We start from the raw sequence: 23,088 nt of genomic DNA on the forward strand, positions 1-23,088 counted from the left end.
ATATATCAAGGGTCAATGAAGATGCACTATAACTAAGCAATCACTAGAGGGAGCATGGGAGATGTATAAATACAGCCAGACAGGAAGTCAGGGGAGTTCACAGGAACAGCAGCTGGTGAGCAGGACAGAGACAGACAGCTCAGATGTAACATAGTATAAGCGCTGGAGAGAGAACAAACTCAAAATAAAAGCATCCATTTCAACTGTAAGACTACGAGCTTTATTCAGACACAAGGAATAACACAAAATCCTTCGGCCCTGCAAGCCAGCGCCGACCATGGTACCTGCCTAAACTGAAACCGTCTGCACTTACGGAGTCCATATCCTTCCATTCCCACCCTATCATGTATTTGTCTAGATTTCCCTTAAATGTACCTGCTCCCACCACCACGCCAGGCAGCGCGTTGCATATATTCACCACCCTCTGTACAAAAAACTTGCCTCGCTCATCTGTTCTAATCTTTACCCCACGCACTTTAAACCTACGTCCCCTAGTACATGACTCTCGTACCCTAGGAAAGAGCATCTGACTATCCACTGTCCATGCCACTCATAATCTTGTAGACCTCTATCAGGTCGCCTCTCAACCTCCGCCGTTCCAGTGAGAACAGACTGAGTTTATCTAACCTCTCCTCATAGCTAATGCCCTCCATATCAGGCAACATCCTAGTCAGCACGGTAGCACAGTGAGGGCAGCACTGTAGCACAGTGATTAGCACAGTTGCTTCACAGCTCCAGGGTCCCAGGTTCTATTCCCGGCTGGGTCACTATCTGCGGAGTCTGCACGTTCTCCCTCTGTCTGCGTGGGTTTCCTCCGGCTGCTCCAGTTTCCTCCCACAGTCCAAAGATGTGCAGGTTAGGTGGATTGGCCACGATAATTACCCTTGGTGTCCAAAAAGGTTAGGTGGCATTACTGGGTTACGGGGATAGGGTGGAGGCATGGGCTTAAGTCTGGTGCCCTTTCCAAGGGCTGGTGCAGACTCAATGGGCCAAACGGCCTCCTTCTGCACTGTCAATTCTATGATAAACCACTTCTGTACCCTTTCCAAAGCATCCACATCCTTCTGGTAGTGTGGCGACCAGAATTGAACACTGTACTCCAAATGAGGCCTAACTATGGTCCTGTACAGCTGAAACATGACTTGCCAATTTTTATATTCCGTGCCCTGACCGTTGAAGGCCAGCATGCCGTATGCCTTCTTGACCACCTTATCCACATGTGTTGCCACTTTCCGTGATCGGTGAACATGCACGCCCAGATCTCTCTGCCTGACAGTACTCGCAAGAGTTCTACCATTTCTGTAATTCCTCCATGCATTGGACCTTCAAACGTGCATTACCTCGCACTTGTCTGGATTAAACTCCATCTGCCATTTCTCAGCCCAAGACTCCAACCAGTTTATATCTTGCTGTATCCTTTGACAATCCTCTTTACTATCCGCAATTCCACCATTTTTGTGTCGTCTGCGATTACTTCTAATATTGGTGTTTTGCCATCATGTCTTTAAAATTTTGTCTCGGGTTTAGGAGTTAATAGACTCAAGAAAACATGGTTTGATTGGTTCCTTATTAACCGATAAATACATTTGGTTTGAAAAGGTATTTATAGGGATAAGGGGCATGATTCTCGCAGCCCGCGTCGGGTTAGAGAATCGCCAGGGGCGTGGGAAATTCCCGACACGCCACTCCGACGCCGGGCAGCCAATTTTCCGATGACCGGAGAATCGGGGCCAATCGTGCCCGCGCGGTCGCCGCTGAATTGGGCCCCCACGGCGATTTTCCGCGGGCGATGGGTCGAACTCCCGCCAAGTCCCGCCGGCATGGTTCTAACCTGGTATCACCTGGCGGGAGCTTGGACCCGCGGCCGCAGTGGACGTCCTGTTGGAGGGGGATCTGATTCTTGGGGGGGGGGGGGGGCCTCCAGGGGGTCCAGGCCCATGATCGGGGGCATCTGATCGGCGGGCGGCTGCGATCTGGATGGGGCCTACCTACTTCCACGCGGCCCGCAGTAAATCAGCAGCTCTCCGGTGCCGTGCTAACCCCTGAACAGCTGTGAATTGCTGGGCCAGGAGGTCCTTTGATGCCGGCATCAACGCTTCGCTGGGATTTCGGAGAATCCCAGCCAAGAAGTTTGAAAACCTTTGTTGTGACCAACCGAAGGGGCTGAAAAGAGTAAGTTCACTCTTCCTCACCCGGTCTTAACAATATGCAGAAGATGCTGGATTTTAGCCTTATTCATCCTCCACCTAATGTGCTTTTAATTCTGTCCTTGGCTTTCTTTGCAATAGGTTGCTTCTTGAAGTTACTTTCTGAACTGTATTTGCTATCTATCTCTCGTCACTGTAAACAGGCTAAAGATCTGGCCCAGGACCTGGTTATACATCTGGCCATCTGTCTAGCATTCCTTGACACAGCAGCGTTCCCAGTTGACTTTTCCATTTAGGATGAGTGCAATATCTGACTCATAGCCATACCCACGATAGGGAATCAATCATTTTGTTTGTCAATATATAACGTTTCGAAATCAGATGTGTATAGGAAGTTAAATTTTTAAAAAAAAATCTCAGTGAATGTAGATATTTTGTTGGATCAAAATTAGAATGCCATTTTAATGCAGAAATGCATGAGCATAATTTTTTGCAAAGGCTCAAGTATGTGGGTCGGTGGAATTCCTATCATAGTTACATTAATTACAACTAACAGCCAGCACTCGTGTGTCCAATAGCAAAAATTGTTTGCATTCTTAACATTGCTCCACACTATAGACATCATTACTGGTCTGTAAACTGTTTTATCTGGAGGACTCTGGTGGTATGTTCCTGTGTATTTTTGCAATATCATAGAGTCATAGGTCCATTGGAGGCAGGCTACAAAGCCAGGAGGAATGGTTTTATCATAGTGAATGGCTTTGGAAAGGAAGCCCAACCATTTTTATGTCCCATCTGGATGTTAACTCGATGCAACCAGGCTGGGGCGTCATGCTGGAACATTGCAGGAAGGTAATTAAGCCTGTTAAACAGGCAAGTAGCTGTTATTGTCATATGGTTTTCTAATTTTGTGTCAAGTGCGCAGGAACAACTGCATTTCAGTGTGTTGCCCACTATAACCAGGTGGAGGCTTACAGATCAGTGTTGGCTTCAAGCATGGCTTGACAGGGAGAACTGAACTGAGTGGGCAGCAATGGTATAATCAGGAGCAAGTATAAACATGACTAGCACAGCTAACCATTTGAATGTTCTCTTGGAGTTAGCATTTGTATGTGTGGAGCAAAGGGAATGGGAGGCGCTGACAATTGAGTGCATTTATTTGCCATGGGCCTCATTTACTCAGGCTTGGAAGCCTCCAGGGAGGATGAGCATCAGAGACTGAGAGAGCTGCAGACACAGGCAGGAGGGCAGCAATAACAGTGGAGAAACAGGAAGATGAGGCGGGCAGGGGACAAAGACGAGGAGGTCTGATGTTTGCATAAGGGGTTGCCCACTGGAAAGGGTCTACCATCAGCAGCTCAACATTTACAAACATCAGAACAGCAGTGTCACTGAAGAACCTGCCTCTCCAGGGAGGTTGCCACTGAGTTGTGTTGCATGAATTAGGCTATGCTGAGCTATATGTGAAGCGGTGGGTACCCAATGCTAGTGGCACTGAAAGTCACTGTTGTAATGTATTTCTATGCTTCAGGGTCGTTGTAAGGATCCTTTGAAGATATCCGTGGGATCTCCCAGTCTGCAGTTCATCACTGCAGTAAGCTGGTCACTAATGTCATGTTCAAGAGGGCCAGTGCCTGTGGTTTTTCACTGATCTAGAAAGTCCGGCTGAGAAGGTTATAAGGTTCAGGACCATTGCTGGATTCCCCCAGGTTCAGGGTGTGATGGACTGCACAAGTGGTCATCAATACACCCACAGACTAACCAGTGCCTCCTCCCGCTCAATGCAACTGGTCTGCACCATCACAAATGCATCCTTCAGATCTATAAAATGTGCCTAACCTTTTCAGGCCCCACCATGTGAATTCTAGGATGAATACTGGCTGGCAAGGACTCCCACTGAAGGCACAGCTACTGATTCCTGTATGGAACCCGTGGTCAGATGCAGAGGAACAACTGGAGGAGTCATTGAGAGGGCCATAGGACTTCTGAAGGTAATGTTCAGATGCCTTTGCCCATCAAGGATCTTGCATATTGTGGTGGCCTGCTCTTCACAATCTGGTTCGAGGGGGAATGCTTTGAACAATGAGGACGTACTGGAGCTGATGCCTTCTCTGAGGATGAGGATATGGAGGGGGATGCTAACCCAGCTGAACAGGATGCTGCCAAGCCCCAGGGCCCACAGGCCAGGTGTCAAGAGATACCAAGAGAGAGAGAGAAATCTACGACACACAAACATTTCACACGGTGCAAAGCTGGAAATTCTGGAAAGCTGAAATAAAAACAAAATTCTGGAAATTCTCAGCAGATCAGGAAATATCTTCAGAGAAAGAAACAGAGTTAGCATTTCAGGTCTGTGAGCTTTCATTGTTTCGAGCATCCAAATGCTGCAGAGGCTGCTCCTCTACCTTTTTAGGACACACTTGAGTGATTTTCTATAAAGGTTGCCAATCCCTTGTTAGAGAATACCAGAGACATGGTAGCACTCCTGGTATAGATTGACTCCTCCAACATCTGGGCCAGAATGCGCATAACCTCTGGAATCTCGACCAGATGCTGCCAAACCTCAAGCTACAGCTCCAGCATCAACTGCCTTTTTGATGACTGCAGAGGAGTGTCATCAGCAAGAAGCTCAGCGTCGCCCTTGTCTCCCACAGTCCCCTGAGAGTAAGTAGATTCAGCTATAACAGCCTCCATCTGCTGCCTGTGGTCTGCCATCCTGGTTGACATCTTCATGTGTGAATACCCACTGATGTGAGAGTATCTGTACAAGTGGAGGTTACGAAGGAATGATATGAGGTGCATCCTCTGTGGTCCACTCCCCCTCAGAGGCGCTGTCCCTCTGTCACTGCAGCTGGTTGCTTTTGTTATTGATGTCGGAGCGATTGAAAAGTGATTTAAAGGGTAATAAACATGTTGGTTGATTTGTTAAGACTTGACACACGAGAACAGTTGTGCATAGATATAAAGCTAGAAGCAAAAATGAAGCTAAGTCACATTTCCCTTAGTGATGTTGTGCTGATATCTCTTCAAAGCATATTACACAGATTTATCCCTCATACCGTGCATTGTTCTCCCACAATCGCATAAATGTTTGTTGTTAGTCACCCATCACTGTGCCTACGCTGGTGGCAGCTACATGGATGCCACATATGTATGGTCACTCAGTGCAGGAGCCAGCTCTGACTGACCGGGGCCTTTGACACAGGAGCTGACCCCCAGCAGACAATGTTGCTACCTCGAATGTGGGAGGGCGGGGGGGGGGGGGGGGGGTCGCTGTGGGCCTGGAGTAACATGTAGGCCAGACCAAGAAAGGACAACAGATTTCCTTCCCTAGCGGGCGCTAGTGAACTAGGTGGGTCTTTGCAACAATCGGCATTGATTTTATGGTTATTATTAGGCTTTTAATTTCAGGTATTTATTGTATTCAAATTTCACCATCTGCCTTGCTGGGGTCACCAGAGTGTTATCCTGGTCTTGGATTACTAGTTCAGTGACAATACCACTACGCCACCACCTCCCCTAAAACAAGAGAAGCAGGTGCATGGAAACTCCATTGCCTGAAAGTTCTCCAGTTGCTGCAGTAGGATTTGAATTTATAGCTCAAGAATATTTGTCCTGATCTCTGGATTGGTAGCCCAGTAACATTACCACTATGCTACAGTTAATCTACTGTACCCTAAGGTGAATAACCCCAGCATCTTCAACCTAGCCTTATAGCTAAAATTCCTCATCCCTGGAACCATTCTGGTAAATCTCTGCACCCTTTCAAAAAGACCCTCACATCCTTCCTAAAGTGTGGTGACCCAGTGCTGGATGCAATGCCCTAGTTATGACCTAATCAGAGCTTTATTAAGGTTCAGCATTACTTCCCTGCTTTTGCACTTAATACCGTGATTTCTGAATCCCAGGATCACTTATGATTTGCTGACCACTCACTTAATGTGTCCTACCAGCTTCAAAGATCTATGCACACTAAACCCCAGGCCCCTCTGTCCCTGTACACCCTTTAGAACTGTGCCATTAATTCTGTATTTCCTCTGCCTTTCCTTTCTGCCCAAATGCATAATCTCACTCTTCCTTGTATTAAATTCCAACTGCCACTTGTCTGCCCATTCTGCCAACCTGTCTGTGCCCTGTTGCAATCCATTGATACCATCCTCATTGTTTGCCATACCTTTGAGGTAGATATCATCAGGAAATTTTACTCCATATCCAAGTCATTTATATAGATTTTGTAAAAATAATTTTTCAAAAACATCATTCATTGATCTAAAAAAACAATCTCAGAACCATTTGAGAAAAGCAGAGATTTTAGATTGGTTAAATTGAGGTTTGTCATTCAGCCGAAATCTCTACTTGATAGTTGGTGCTTTTTCACAAAAAGGATTTAAAAGCAGAGCAAACATTTTGAGTGACATGGCTGATTGTTGAATAGAGTTATTAATCATTTTTCTTAATAAAAAGTGACAAACTAGTTGACTCTGAAAGGTTCCAGTAATCTGAATGCTCCAGACATAGCTTTAAATATGATTTATCAAACACCATGAACAAAGGGCTTAAGAACTGATGTCAGTATGTATCTATCTCTGCATGAAAGCAGTGGGTTGCAATTAGCATAATCAGGCTGGCATACAGTATTCTTGAACTTCTCCTCCTTACTACCGTACATAAGCGAGGCCTTGACCTCTGTGCTTCTTGCAGAGAAAAAAGCTAAGTTTGCCCAAGGCTAGTTTAGATGTCTCTGGAGCACTGACCATGTGGAAAACATTACAGTTTGCTCTCCATGGCCTTTATTCTTGGTATTTCTTAATCCACATTTACATTATAAACCTTTAGCTCCATCCTAGCCTGCGTAAAATATTACTATGTATATAAAAATTGAAAATGTGTAGACTCAAGTTCATGGAACGCGATCTTGTTGGCACGTACGTATATGCTTTCTTAAAAGAAACTCTAATTTAAAACACTCTGAAGAAATTATAAATAAAACCAGACTATTAACAGCAATAGAAAAGGCTGGGAGTGCACACACGGTTAGTTGGCATCCCAATGCAAAAAGCAATTTCACATTTTGGCTGGAACCTTTATCAGAATGCAATGAATGTCATTGTGACGCGCAAAGAAGGATTCTCCTTTACTTATATCATCAATATGGAATCCAGTCAAGGGTGGTTACAAGGAAAGATCCCATAATAGCACATGTGCCTTGCAGGTATTTTGGGTCATGTGAATTGAATTCTCGCACCAAAATAAAATAGCTGCTACTTGGGGAAGGAGAAGTAACAGAAGATATGAAACTTGAGTAACCAAATAGGGGAGGGAAATGTGAATATGAAAAGCCTGGCAAACAGCACAATGTATTGAGTTGAGAATCAACAGAACCACTAAGTATTTATATTTTGAACTATTTGCTGTAAATTGGTTTGGTGATTTTAGGAGTCTACAGGCAGCATGGTGTTTCATTTGATTTGACCCACTGAAATTTTGGGATAATTCCATGGTCTCAGTCTTCGAGAGACAAGCTACTTTTGCAGAAAATGTGGGTTGGAGAATCCAATTTGCAGTGCTTCAAATGTATCCTACCTCCAATTCCAGTGAATGTAGCTTCCTGCTGTTAGTTTATGAGATGAACAAAGTACTAAAGGCGAGAATATTCAGTCCCGACAGCAGCAGGCATTGTTGAGGGTGGGATGGGAAAATTTGGGAGAGTAGCCAAAAGTTAGTTGACTTTTTTTTAGCCGCTACAAATTTTCTCGCCCGCTCGTGATGATGCCTGCTGTTGTCGGGACCGAAAAATCCCATCCTAATGTACACCAAATTAACAAATATTTTACTAATTTTAATTTGTGTCTTTGTGGTGCTTCACACAGCAAAGAGTGATTTGGACAGCACAAGAATGTTTAGGGGTGAATGGATAAGTCTATCTCACGGGTTTATTGATCCATACAGATTAGAATGTGCCAGGTTAAATTTCCAGTCTGCTCTGAGTTTGTTCATGTCAGATAGTCAGCAGGGCAGCTGCAAGTGGTTTCAGTGTAGCTGGGATAGAGAGGGCTTCAGTAATTCCTTGCTTTAAAATATTTGTGTGTGGGTTTGATGAAAATGGGATCGATTTCAGCTCTGATGCACCCCCATTATAAAATAGCATCTCCAGACTGACTGTTTAGGCTGACGCATGAAAGAAAACACTTGGTTGACAGGGTACTGCAAGTTCAGGAATGACTGTTTTCAGAAGAGAAAGTTTTTTAAAAAGTGCAGTGAGGAGAAAATGATATTTGCTGTTATCAGACGAGATCGGGCGTTTTCAGACCAGTAGGCTATATTTGCTGTTATGATCGATTGTCGGCAAGAATGTTCACTTTTGTTTTTTTCGTGAGGCATCATTATTTATAGTAATACAGAATCAATCTGGGGAAGAATCTTGTCATAGTGCCTGGAACAAATGCTCATATGATATTAAAAAAATGACTTATTAATTTCGTCAAGAATCAAACACTGGATAGCTTAATGGAGTTTAAGTTGACCGAGGGAGACGGTAATACTACTTTTTGTTAATGTGGACTTTTAACTGCAGTGATATAATACTTGTATTTTCAATGCAATGGAAATCAAAAGCATTAATAGCAACTGACTTTTACTGAATTGATCTTTTGTGTGATGTTATGTCATGACTGGAATATTTGGTTCAGCTCTACCCAACAACAATAACAACCACAACTTGCAATTATATAGTGCCTTTAACATAATGAAACATCCCAAGATGCTACACGGGCTTTATAAGACAAAATATGACACTGAGCCATATAAGGCCATATCAGGAAATATAGGGTACATAGGAACGGGAGTGGAACGTTCAGCCCCTCCAGCCTGTCCTGCCATTCAATGAGATCATGGTTGATCAATGACTTAACTCCATATATCTGCCTTTGGCCAATATCCCTTAATATCTTTGTTTAACAAAAATCTTGGGCTGAATTCTCCGATCCCCGACGGCAAAATCGCGTTCGGTGATCGGCCAGAGAATCCATTTTTACGAATCGGGGTCGGTGCTGTTTTTTCGATGCTCCGCCCCCTCAAAAACTGCGTACTCGAGGAGTACGCCGCATGCTGTCGGGATGGCCACAGGACATCACCTGAAGCCCTCCACCAATGCTCCACCCTCGGTTGGCTGAGTCCCCGATGGCGTGGGGCGCGTGTCCTCAGAACTTTCGGGAACCTCGCGTGGCGACTGTGGGTTGTATCCAGCGCTGCCATAGTTGGCGGGGGGGAGGGGGGGGGGGGAGCCGTTCCACTGGCAGGGGGGACATCGGTGGTGTGTGGGGGGACTGGTGGGGGATGGTCAGGGCATGGCGAGGAGGGTTACGGGGGCAGGTTTTGGCAGGCCGGGTCCATGCGCGGCTGGCGCCATGTTGTACGGTGTAGCCACCGCAGGTAAAGCCTGGGGAGCATCGGTGCGGGGGTGGCTCCGACGTTTTGGTCGTAAGACCAGACAGTTCCTGTGGACATAGCCGCAGGATCGGAGAATCCAGCCTCTTATCTATTTCAGATTTTTTTTTCAGAAAAGATTTTATTGAGGTATTTATAATTTTAACATTTTAACATTCTAAACAACAGAGTGGTCTAGCACATGCAAAAACCCCACAATAACATACCCAACTTACCCCCACCCTAACTCCTAGCTATCCATATATTAGATTCCCTGCCCTTATTCTTCACTTCCATGCCTCCCCTTTCCCCCTCTCCCCCATTCCCCCCCTCCCCCCCCTCCTGCTAACGGTCAGTTTTCCTTAAAGAAGTCTAGCTTCAACTGTTGCTTGTGGGAGAGAGTTCCAAATTCCAAACCTCTACCACACTTTGAGTGCAGAAGATCTTCCTAACATCTCTCGTGAATGGCCGAGCCTTAATTTTTATACTATGCCCCTCGACCTAGATTTAGAAACTCCAACTAGAAGAAACAGTCTTTCCCTGTTAATATGGGGGCAGGTAGCCAAACGCTTGGTTAAAGTGACAGGTTTCATGCATTGTCTGAAAGGAGGAAAGAGAGCTGGAAAGGCAGAGGTTTACAAAGGGAATTCCAGAACTGTGGGCCCTGGCAATTGACGCATGATTATCAATAGATGCTGAGCGAGGGCAGCATGGTGGCGCAGTGGGTTAGCACTGCAGCCTCACGGCGCCAAGGTCCCACGTTCGATCCCAGCTCTGGGTCACTGCCCATGGGGAGTTTGCACATTCTCCCCGTGTTTGCGTGGGTTTCGCCCCCACAACCCTAAAAAAATGTGCAAGCTTGGTGGATTGGCCATGCTAAATTGCCCCTTAATTGGAAAAAATGAATTGGGTATACTAAATTTATTTTAAAAAATAGATGTTGAGCGGTTGTTTCCCTTGTGGGAGAATCTAGTACCAGAGGGCATAATCTCAGAGTAAGGGGCCCTCCATTTAAGACAGAAATTAGGAGGGATTTCTTCTCTGAGGGTAATGAATCTCTGGAATACCACAGACGGCTATGCAGGCTGGGTCGTTAGGTATGTTCAAGGTTGAGATGGACAGATTTTTAATCAGTGAGGGAATCGAGGGTTATGGGGATGAGGTGGGAAAATGGGGTTGAGGTTTATCATTTCAGACCAGAGATGTCATTGAATGGCGGATAAGACTCAATGGGTTGAATGGAGAACTTGTGCTTCTGCGCCAATTGGTCTTATGGTCAACAGTGCCGTGTTTCAAATTGAAGGTGCTCGAGAGTTATTTTTGTGTGAAAAGCATATCCGTGACAATTTAGTGGTTACTTATCTGTTTACGTGCTGTGATCCTAAAAGAATCAATCGGACTGGTTTTCTTTAGTTTAACAAAGAAAGACGGTACCTTTATTATACTTAAATTGATCAAAGTAAAATAATTCAATAATCGGAGTTTCACATGCAAGCACACATATGCATGGACACAAAAATATAGATTATAGAGTGGGGAAAGATAGTTGGTCAAATTAGAGTCCATAAAATGTAAAAGCAATTTCCAGTCTGTAGTTTGGTGACTCCACTGGCGGCTAAATTTGGTGGTTATGGTGCTTCTGATTTAAAGATGTAGACAGCTGATTTGGTTGTTTGTCTGGAGACGGTAGAACTGAGCTGAATTCTGCAACAGGGGCATGGTCACAGTCAGCTAACTGGGTTGCCAGGTGGGTTGGAGAGAGAGGAGGGGCCCCATTTGGATCATCTCTTTAAGTTTCTCACTTTCTTCTTCCCAGTTCTGCTGAGAAAATGTGTGCTTGAACCATACAGAGGGTTCACTTAGCATGTGACCTTCCATCTTCAATTGCCAGGTATCCAAATGAGGTAAATGTCCGTCTATCCCAAGGGTAATTTGATTAAGACATGCCTGGGCTTTCTTGTCAAAGCGATTGGTCTTAAAGGTCCGTCTCCAACAGGCATTATCGCAGCTGGTTGCCTTAATGCATGGGCGGCATGGTAGCACAGTGGTTAGCACTGTTGCTTCACAGCAGCAGGGTCCCAGGTTCGATTCCCGGTTTGGGTCACTGTCTGTGAGGAGTCTGCACGTTCTCCCAGTGTCTGCGTGGGTTTCTTCCGGGTGCTCCAGTTTGCTCCCACAAGTCCCGAAAGACGTGCTGTTAGGTGAATTGGACATTCTGAATTCTCCCTCTGCGTACCCGAACAGGCGCCGGAATGTGGCGACCAGGGGCTTTTCACAGTAACTTCATTGCAGTGTTAATGTAAGCCTACTTCTGCCAATAAAGATTTAAAAAATAATAATAATACCTTATTCATGGGACAGGAGATGTGAGTCCTTGCATTCCCAAGGAGGCATTGGGTGTGATTTTCCACTTGTGCCCGCCCTGAGACCAGAAATCCCCGCCCAAGATCAATGGATCTATTTGACAATGGTCTGTCAAATTGTCCCTCCCATGATCATTCACATGGCACGCGGGCCCAGAAATGTAACCTGATTTGCATACTTGCCATCCTCATTTCAGTAGATTGAAATGTTGAATATGTAGTAATGCAAATTGGAGTAGCCATCTTTGACTGTGATCTCAAGTCGCCTTATTATTTGTGTTTATAAAGAGTCTGCTTTGTAAAAGTTCAGTCCAGATTTTTAGCTCCATTTTGAAGATCACTCTTTGAAATAACTATGTCTTCTGGACTTTCTCCTGGGTTTATCACAGAAATGCCTAAAAAATTAATCTTCCATTCTTGGAGATACTTGCACAATCTGGGAAGGTTCACGATACTAGTTATGATGTATTTTAGCTGCATTTCCATATCTGTGACCTGTGTATTAATTCACCTATGTTTCTCAAAGCCCTACCTGAAGTGAATTTGGGGAGCGTCATTTGAAATTCTGTTTAGATTAGACCTAGAGTACAATATTAATATTCATTTGGAGTGGGTAGCACGGTGGCGCAGTGGTTAGCACTGCTGCCTCACGGCGCTGAGGCCCCAGGTTCGATCCTGGCTCTGGGTCACTGTCTGTGTGGAATTTGCACATTCTCCCCGTGTTTACGTGGGTTTCGCCTCCACAACCCAAAGATGTGCAGGGTAGGTGGATTGGCCCTTAATTGGAAAAAATAAATTAGGTGCTCTAAATTTAAAAAGAATATATTCATTTGGCACCAACATGCACTAAATCAACATGTGAGATGTAAAATCTTTTTTGCAGTTGTTCAGTAAGGACAGTCCGAGTAAGGATTTGCTGAAGCACATTATTTGTGCAGGGTAGATAGAGGACTGATATTTATTTTTGCCAAATTGGGATGACTCATGAGCTTTTTAAAAATGGTGGACTGGTCCTAATTCTGGGATTCCCAAACTGCGTTCTTCGAGTTTTTGATTTTCGGGATTATCTTTTAAAATTGCTGGCTGGTTCAGGCCACAGGCTCGCACTCTGCACACCAAATCTGACCAGTTCCATTGAGGGGATAGGCAGGTCATGGTCCTCCACAATTTTCATAGGGTCAGACCAGCACTGTAGGGATTCTATGATGTCCCACAGCACTGACCCATGTTACACAGTGTGAGAATGAAAATCCAGCTCATAGTTTTACGTTGCATCTAATAATATTAGACGTGGTTTGAGAATGTTTGAAACCAGCCCAGCCTTCCCCAAAACTGAAATATTAGTTCTGCAGCATCAACATTCCATATGTGCAAGAGAAAAAAAGTCTGGAAAACATTTATTAAAATCTGTTAAATAACACAAAATTATATTATATGTATATATTTTATGTGTGTTGATTACGTTATTTATATGTACAATATTTATACGTATATACAATATTTATATGCCATATACGTGCTTGTAATTAGTATGATCTTGTCCAGTTTATAGTCAATTGACACATTATTTATTGCTGGGTAAATTTACCAAGGTCCGGGGTAAAGAACAAAGAAAATTACAGGACAAGAGCCGGGATTCTCCCCCAACCGGTGGGCGGGCCATACCGGCGGCAAAGGGTGGCGTGAACCACTCCTGCGTCGGGCCGCCCGGAAGTTGTGGAATCCTCCACACTTCCGGGGCAAGGCTGGCGCTGGAGTGGTTGGCGCCATGCCAACCAGCGCCGAAGAGCCTCCACCGGCCGGTGCAAGTTGGCGCATGCACGCGAGCGCCAGCGTGTTCTGGCGCATGCGCAGAACCGCTGGCGTGATCCCTGCGCATGCGCAGGTTTCTTCTCTGCGTCGGCCAACACCCCCCTCCCCCCCCGGGTCCGGATCCCCCCGATCCCTCCCGAGGACTCCACAGGCCACCCTCAGAGCCAGGTCCCGCTGGTATGGACCTTGTGTATTTCATGTCAGCGGGGCTGGCCGAAAACAGGCGGCTGCTCGGCCCATCGGGGCCCGGAGAATCGCCGGGGGGGCCACTGCCAACGGCCCCCAATTGGTGTGACGTAATCCCCGCCTCCACCAAAAAACCGGTGGCGGAGAATTCGGCAGCCAGCGTCGGAGCGGCGGGGCGGGATTCACACCACCCCCCCCGGCGATTCTCCGACCCGGCGGGGGGGGTCGGAGAATCCCGCCCAAGGTTATGCATCGGAGTTCCAGATTTTTCCAATTATACTGTACATCTCAATGTACCAATAAAATTGAACCGTATATTCTAATATTGCCTTCTGTTAGCCCATAAATCTAGGTAAATCCTATCAAAACTTTAGTTTTAGTGCACTGATTATGTTCATTTTAAAGTAGCTCTGCTCATATATATGATGTAATAGTGTCGGAGGTAGGAATCCTATGCCCTCCCCATAGTGTGTTTTGTGAAGGGGAGGCATTTAATCAGGTGGGTGGGAGTCCCACTGCCTTATGGGCAGCACGGCAGCATTGTGATTAGCACAATTGCTTCACAGCTCCAGGGTTCGATTCCGGCTTGGGTCACTGTCTGTGCGGAGTCGGCACATCCTCCCCAAATGTGCGTGGGTTTCCTCCGGGTGCGCCGATTTCCTCTCTGTCCAAAGATGTGCAGGTTAGGTGGATTGGCCATGATAAATTGCCCTTAGTGTTCAAAATTGCCCTTCGTGTTGGGTGGGGTTACTGGGTTATGGGGATAGGGTGGAGGTGTTGACCTTGGGTAGGGTGCTCTTTTCAAGAGCCGGTGCAGACATGATGGGCCGAATGGCCTCCTGCACTGTAAATTCTATGTTAATCTGTTAATCTATGTTCCTGCCCTGCTGCATTTGAGACCCCCAAAGTGGCCAATTACCAATAGCCTAACGGCGGCAGGGAAACAGGTATGTTTGCTCACAGGCTTCCGCGGGCTGGTGGAGAGATCCCTCATTGAAAGGCACTCCGTAACGAATCACGGGACCAAGCATTGGGAAATGGGGGCCAACTGGGAGCCACATCCTGCTCTTGCTGCTGTCCCCTCTCCACATCCCTCCTCCAAGACTCCACTCCCTTCCCCAGGAATCGAGTGCTGATTCTAGGCCTAACGTGAGTGTCATACTCATAGAACAAAGAATAAGACAGCACAGGAACAGACCCTTCGGTCCTCCAAGCCTGTTCCGGTCATGATACCAACCTTTTCCAAAGCCCTCAGCACTTCTTTGTGCCGTATCCCTCTATACCCATCCGATCCATGTGTTTGTCAAGATGCCTTTTGAACGCCGTTAATGTATCTGCTTCCATAACCTCCGCTGTCAACGCGTTCCAGGCACTCCCCACCCTCTGTGTAAAAAAAAAAAAAAAAAAAAAAAAAACCTGCCTCGCACATCTCCTCTAAACTTAGCCCCATGGATCTTAAACCTATGCCCCCTGGTGATTGCCTATCCACTCGATCCATGTCCCTCATAATCTTGTCGACCTCTATCAGGTCACCCCTCAACCTCCGGTTTTCTAATGAAAACAGTCTGATTCTATTCAGCCTCTCCACATAGCTAACACCCTCCAGACAAGGCAACATCCTGGTAAACCTCCTCTGCACCTTTTTCAAAGCCTCCATATCCTTCTGGTAGTGTGGCGACCAGAATTGTGCGCAATATTCCAAGTGCGGCCTTACCAAGGCTCTATACAACTGTAGCATGACTTGCCAGTTTTTATACTCGATGCCCCGTCCAATGAAGGCAAGCATTCTGTATGCTTTTGTGACTACCTTGTCCACTTGTGTTGCCACCTTCAAAGATCTGTGGACCTGCACACCCAGATCTCTCCGACTTTCTATAGTCCTAAGAGCTTTACCATTTACGGTATATTTCTCCTCTATGTTAGACCTACCAAAATGCATTACCTCACAGTTGTACGGATTAAACTCCATTTGCCATTTCTCTGCCCAAGTCTCCAACCTATCTATGTCCTGCTGTATCTTCTGACAATCCTCAACACTATCTGCCACTCCACCAACCTTGGTGTCATCCGCGAACTTGCTAATCAGACCAGCTACATTTTCCTCCAAATCGTTTATGTACACCACAAACAACAGAGGCCCAAGCACCGATCGCTGTGGAACACCACTCGTCACACCCTTCCATTCAGAGAAACACCCTTCTACTGCTATCCCTTGCCTTCTGTGACCGAGCCAGTTCTGTATCCATCTTACCACCTCACCTCTGATCCATTGTGACTTCACCTTTTGTACTAGTCTGCCATGAGGCATCTTGTCAAAGGCTTTACTGAAGTCCATGGAAACAACATCCACCACCCTCCCCATACCAATCATTTTTGTCACCTCCTCAAAAAACTTGATCAAGTTTGTGAGGCTCAACCTTCCCTTCACAAAACCATGCTGTCTCATAGCAACCAGTGGCACTGCCATTCAATAGAGTTCATAGCCAATCGGAGGACAGGACTTCCCCCACCCCACCCCTGGGGTCCTTGGTCCATTGGCCTGCTCAGTGCTTAATTGACACTTGATGCGGCAGCCTTCCTGGAAAGAAGTGACGTGGGGCTCTTACCAGCTCTCGAGTCAGCAGCTGGAACCCCTCTCATTTCGACAAGAATCCACCCTTATATTGAAGCCACTAAGAATGCACCTGAAGATTCAAACTCCAAATGATTGAAAAAATACCTGAGAGCTGTTTAGTCTGTTTGGTGCTAAAAAAAAAATGAATGACACATTGATTGACATGAAGGGCGCGATCTAACGATTTAAAAAAAAAAGACATCGTTCTGGGCAGGATTAGAGGGGTCATTCCCGGCGACTGTAGTGCTGGGAACAAGCCCGCTATCCAATGGCATGCTTTTTCTTTTTTCTGCGCCTCAGTGGGGAACGCCATGCCGAGGCCGCACTCGGTCGCATTTCCTGCACTGAGAAGCTCCGCTCATCAGTGCAGGAAGAGATTGTGGTGCCCCGATCTCTCGAGCCCCCAACGCCCTAACTCACCTGTTGGGGAGGGGGTGGGTTCTTAAGACCCCCTGCACCCCACCTTGTACGGGCATGGCACCCCGGGCCCAATCTCTGGCATAGGCAAAATGCCACCTCAGCACCTTGCCAGTGCAAGCCTGGCACCCTGGCAGTGCCCTCTGCCGGCATGGCTTTTAAGCTCACTTCATTCTAAGTCTGGGTCCCGCCCATTGAAGGTGGGATTTATTTTGTGATGTCTTGCGAGATCGCCTTAGAGTCAGTAAATTGCCAGTAAACCTCCAAGGCTCTCACCAAACCGCAGACCCCACTTAAACAGTTTTATGCTTAAAGATTTGATTTTTTTCCCCCTCCTATCTTTTAATGTAATTCTTGTATGTGTCTTTAAATAACACATTGCCATTGTCCATAATTGTTTACTGTCCAGTATGATTGAGGCACTGTGGATTTATGTGAAAGATGTGTGTGATTCCCATGCTGTTTTTTGCTCTTTAACAATCCCTGCTGGGGTTGCTTTGTTTTATGGTTTGAATGTTTTATTTTGCCTTGTGTGGTGTATTGAATCCATGCAACAAATTTTGTTTCCTGATTAGATTAGGTTTAAAAATGTTATCACTTGTAGCATTATTAGGAAAGTGGCTTACATACAAGATTATTTACCATGAAAAGAAGGGAGGGACCCCTTCCTCATCACATGATTAATTTTCCTGTTTTAGGCAGGGCTCTGTGTTTGAGCGACTAGTTATTTGGCAGTGGATTAAAGAGCGATTCTGTCTCCATGATGATGTAGGTCAGATGCTTGCAAATGTTTGGCGAGAGAGAAATATCCTTCTCACTAAAAGTGCAAAATACCACATGCTATATAGCTGGAAGCAATCTGTCATACAAGAATGAAGGGGGATGAAACTGTTGGTATAGCTTATCCCATATGTTCTGCATAGAATTGAAATTTATGAGTAATGAAGGCTCCATGTGGACTAATTTGGAGTTGCACAGTGTGAGATCAGTCTAATGCTGCTTTTATATATATATATATATATATATAAAAAAGGCAGATCTGTTTATCTGCAGCTTTTGTAAGAAGTCACTTATACCAGCCTGTGAGGGAACTGTATTGACAATGTCTCAGAATCCATACAAGAAGGCAATCTCCCTGATGTTCCTCACAGAAGAACCTGAGTTTAGACTGAAGCTGAGAGAGACTGTCTGCAGGTAGTAAGTGATTTCTGCCAGTAACTGCAATGGTTATCTGTGTGTCAAAAAATATTTTAAATATGGGATAGTTTGAATGTGGATGAAAGTGATAGGTTTAAAAATATTTGATGTATGTTTTCTCTTGAATGCTTAAATATGTTGTGATTCTTTGTTGAAATGCTGCTAGCTTCCACTCCGAGTTCAGACTCTGAACATTTGGAGAATTCTCTGCTCACTAATGTTGGAATAATTTCTCAGTAAAACTAAGCAGGAGACCACAATGGGAAACACAACAGCAGATTAGATCACATCGTCAGGATTGGTATTTGTAGAGAAACTAATATATTGCTGTTTTTAAAACTAAAAGAGCAACATTGAAGAATGGTGGCAGAAAACATTTTATTTTTAAAAATGTAAAGCTTTATTCAACTAATGATTCAAATTGAGTTTGATTGCAACTTACTGCAGTTTGTAGGGAAATGTTTGTCACCATGCCTGCAACTTTTAATCCGAACTTCCTGCTTTTGTGGAGTCAGGCTTCCTATGTCAAGCATGTTTAGTTTTAATACTAAAGCCATTTTTTAAGGATGTTGTGAAGTTCCTCATAACATAACGTAATGGTTACTCTGTTGAATTTGTGATTCGCACGTCTTTAGTTCTTCTCATTCTGTTCGAAAATGTTCTTGACTCAGTTTGTCCTCTATAATTGTTTCAAAAGTAACCAGAAGCAAGAGACTTGTAGCTGTGTAATGAAAGCGCATTGGTTTTCAATCTGGTGTTGTAGGCTTGAAAACTAGTTTCAAGGATTGGACAAGTACTTTTATTCTATTTCTATATTTAAAAAACTTCTTCTAAGAACCTTTAAAGATGTTCTTAATTAACAAAGTTTGTGACCGAGGCAAGAAGGCTGACTCTTAAACATTGTAGTTTGCCTCTTAGCCTTGCAATGGTGTACTTTCAGTTTATAATTACTTAGTCTGATGATCACAGCTGTACTTGGATTATTACAGTGTATATTGGGCGAAATTCCCCGTTTGGGAGACGATGGCTGCGAATCTCCGTTTGAGAGATTACGTGCTGACACCGGGACTGAATCACAAGTGCTCTAAGTTGATGAAAGCGGTGCTGGTACCAGAGTGATTCAGGACCAGTTAGTGGGCTAGCACCGGTGCCACGTTGGATCAGTGCAATTTCAATGCATGCTAGCGTGTGATATGACAGGGTCGGGATTGGCACTGGAGAGCCAGACGAGCAGGAGCTGCATATATGCACTCCACTCCCCACACACCCTCATCCCAGCCAAGACAATAGCATGGGTTGCACTGGAGCACGCCTATCCCATGAATGTGTCAGCTTGGGCCAGAGGGCATCTAGGGGGGTGGCGTGGGTGGGCACCCATGGCGTTAATTTCCCAGTCAGCAGTCAGTGGGATGTGCAGCCACATGGCTGCCTTGCAGGTTGCAGCAGTAGTGGTCTGTGCCCGTCAACCCGGGCCCATGGCTCACCTACTAGCCATACTCCGCTAGTTCCTCCGGCCCTGGAAGAAGCAATAGTCGTCCAGCCCGACCCCACGGCTCACCTCCTGGCCAACCCTTGCTACTCCCCCGGCTCTGCAGACGCCCCCCACCCCCACCCCACGACTACTGCCCGATGGTGCTTCCCGATTCAGGTGTCGCTGGTCGGAGAATCCCACCCTTTGTTCTCCCGCTGGAGGTGTATTGCACCTGATTTGCAGGTTCTGCTCGCCGGAACTCCCCATTGTAGCGAGAGACGGAGTCCCAATCACCGAGGCCCACAGAAAAAAATCCCCCAAACCCCCCCAGATCAAAAGCAACGTTGGAGGGGCCACTGGCCCTCCATCGCACCCTCCAACACTCACACCTGGCACCCCGGCCTGATCACAAAAAATGCCAGCTTGGCACCCTGGCAGGGACCCTGCCAGCTGGCAGTGCCACCTGGGTACCTTGGCAGTGTCAGGGTACCCAGGTGGCACTAGCAGTGCCAGGACACCACCCTGCCCCAAGGGCATGCAGCTGGAGGCCTCCGATCCTCTTGGAGCCCCCCTTAAGTGATGTTTTGTCTGGTCCCCGTTTGTGGGTACCAAACGGCACTCGCCCGATTGAATACCAAAGCCTCAGGTACCTTGGGAATCTGCACATTAAGAGTAAGGCCTACTGCCTCCCTCTAATATGCAGATTTGCCAAAAACATGATCCCGCCCATTGTGAACAGGATTCCCCTTGCAATGTCTTGCGAGATTGTGTTGAGCCACACGAGGCGTTGCGAGCCTGGACGATTCTGGGAGTGGGGTCCCCCCGGCTTTCACTGGCTACACTACGCTGCGGTGATATACTTTTCTGGCGCAGCGTGGCCGGAAGATTGCGCCCCTACTTCTGGAGGTGCCGTTTGGTCACTCCCCTGTTGGGCAAAGTTCCGAATCCGACGCCTCGCGGGACTTCGGTGAATCTGCGAGGCGGGGTGGCTGCCGGGAAGCCCGCAAAAGGGCTCTCCTGGAATTTTCGGGTCATATTGTGCTCGAGTGCAACGCGGCCAGAGAATCGCACCCGATATGTTTACAGCCTTCATCCCTGTAACCACTTGTGGTCAGAGTTACTTTATTTTTCATTGCCAACCATTTCTCCTAGATACTGCCCTGACATTAACAGCAGAGGTGGAGACGGCCTGTGGACCTGTTGTTGATCACTTGGGTGGCTGTCCTTTTGAGGAACTGAGCCCTGAAGGGCCCTGGCTTGCTTGGCTTGCCCCCTGTGGAACAGCTGCCCCCTTGTGATAACAGAGGATGAGCTTGAAGGGCCAAGGGGATTGGAGTGAATGGACAGCCTCTGAGAGTCCTGAGTGGATGATCCAAGGGTGCATCTCCGGCACAAGCTGGGTGTTCTGCTGGGCCACAGTCTTCATAGTCCATGTGTGCCCAGGAGGGCACCACTTTAACACAGATCAGACTCCTGTTGAGGTCTTCCAACAGCTTTGCTTAATGCACACTCGCCTCTTGCTGACTGTCCACTATCAGTTGAAAGGCCGATTCCTGAGGCTCTCCCCCGGCAGTCGTCTGAGAGTGGGGAACTCAATTGAACCTACCTCCACCTGCTGATGACATGTGTCTGTGCTGTGATCAACAGATTGTGAAACCCAGAATTCAGAGGGGCTGGTTTAGCACAGTGGGCTAAACAGCTGGCTTGTAATGCAAACAGGACCAGCAGCGCGGGTTCATTTCCCGTACCGGCCTCCCCAAACAGGCGCCGGAATGTGGCGACTAGGCGCTTTTCACAGTAACTTCATTGAAGCCTACTTGTGACAAGAAGTTATTATTATTATTATTATTATTGTTATTAATTAGTATTAATACCAACTGATGTGTGCGTTCCCGAGCTATTGGGTTCAAGTGAGCTCTGTGACTCCTCGGTAGGTGTGGAGCTCTCCTCTTCTGCTCTGTCCCGACTCATCGGTGGGCTAGGGCTGAGGCCTGATGGGCAGTCCCAGTCCTTCTCCTACACGGTCTCCTCCTAGAGGCACCTGTAAGTGAGTTACAAGAGTGCAAGTGACAGCATCAGCTGCCTCCAACATGGGGGCACATTTGACCCTCAGGTTTGCATTGAACAGATGAATCTTTACAAGGTGGATGCCCAAGTCCAACTCCCCATTGCCAATGGATTGGTTCTGCTCCACTACCACAAATTCAGATGCCTTCCCCTCTAATTTTGTGAGAGATCTGAGAAACAGGCCCCTCTCTCCCCTACATTCTCTTCAGTTGTGCCTGATCTGTTCCTGCGCAAAGAGAATATCATGTTTGAGAGGAGTTGCATGTCGTGAGGGTTGGAGCAGTGGATTTGAGTTCATTTATCATGTCTCCCTTGAAAGATAGCCCACTATTTTGGCAGGTCATCACGGGTGCGAATTAGGCAGAGGCTGTGGACCAGCTATCTTCGGAGTGCTGAGTACATCCACGTGCAAGGGGAAGGCTCAGACAGGCATATTGCCTGAGGCCCGCCCTGCGATGCTCCGTTGCCGACCGGCCAAATTTCCAAATGCGTGGTTCTAACATGGTCCTCAAGTGGCGGCTGCGGACTCAGTCCGGGGCCACCACAGCCGGGGGAGGGCCGATCAGCTGGCAGGGGGTGCTTCATTCGGGGCTGGGGGCAATGTGTGCGGGTGGTCTGGGGCACTACTTCAGCGGTCCAAGGTCTGCGGGCACAACGTGGCTGCTGGGGACCGATGCCTTGCGCATGCGCGGCCTTTGACCCGGAAGTGTGGGGGACCATATTGGCAGCTAGAGCTGCGAGCTCTACGACGGCTACCTGCTAGCCCCCAGCAAAACGGGGAATCTGTGGCCTTTTGGCGCTAGCTTTCCTCGCGTAAAAGACCACCGTTTTCCCGATGGCGTGGGGACATAGTTCCAAAAATGGAGAATCCAGCCCCACACCTGGAATACTTTGTGCGGCATTGGTCTCCTCATTTACAGAACGATTTAAATACGTTGGAAAAAGTTCAGAGAAGGTTTACTAAACTAATATCTGGAATGTGCACTCTTATGAGGAAAGGTTGGCCAGGCTGAGCTTGTATCCACTGTAATTTAGAGTAAGAGGTGAGTGATTCATTCATAGAACATAGAACTTGGAAATACAGCACAGAACAGGCCCACGATGTTGTGCCGAACTTTTGTCCTTCATTAAGAACAGATTATGAACTTGCCCCCCCCCCCCCCCCCCCCCCTCCGCCACCCACCATCTTGTTGTCCCCAATCACCATATAAAATGCTGAGGGGTCTTGACAGGGTGAATGTAGAGAGGATGTTGCCTCTTGTGGGAGAATCTAGGGACCGATAGAAGCGCCTTGTCATGTGCGACTCGATGACGCGGCGAGGCCATTAAATTTCGCAAGGAACCTCTCGTGAGATTTGTGACGTTAGGAATGCCTCACAAAATCTAACA

The 23,088-nt window shown here is 46.7% G+C and overlaps 1 protein-coding gene and 1 long non-coding RNA gene across 9 annotated transcripts in view; one reads left to right on the plus strand and one right to left on the minus strand.

Moving 5' to 3' along the window:
* The window catches only part of LOC140388492 (nck-associated protein 5-like), a 1,019,364-nt gene that overhangs the window by 445,850 nt on the left and 550,426 nt on the right, over positions 1-23,088 (plus strand). The window lies entirely within an intron of this gene.
* The window catches only part of LOC140388532 (uncharacterized), a 37,567-nt gene that overhangs the window by 7,916 nt on the left and 6,563 nt on the right, over positions 1-23,088 (minus strand). The window lies entirely within an intron of this gene.

Source organism: Scyliorhinus torazame, chromosome 2 (genome assembly GCF_047496885.1).
Source record: "Scyliorhinus torazame isolate Kashiwa2021f chromosome 2, sScyTor2.1, whole genome shotgun sequence".
NCBI lineage: Eukaryota > Metazoa > Chordata > Chondrichthyes > Carcharhiniformes > Scyliorhinidae > Scyliorhinus > Scyliorhinus torazame.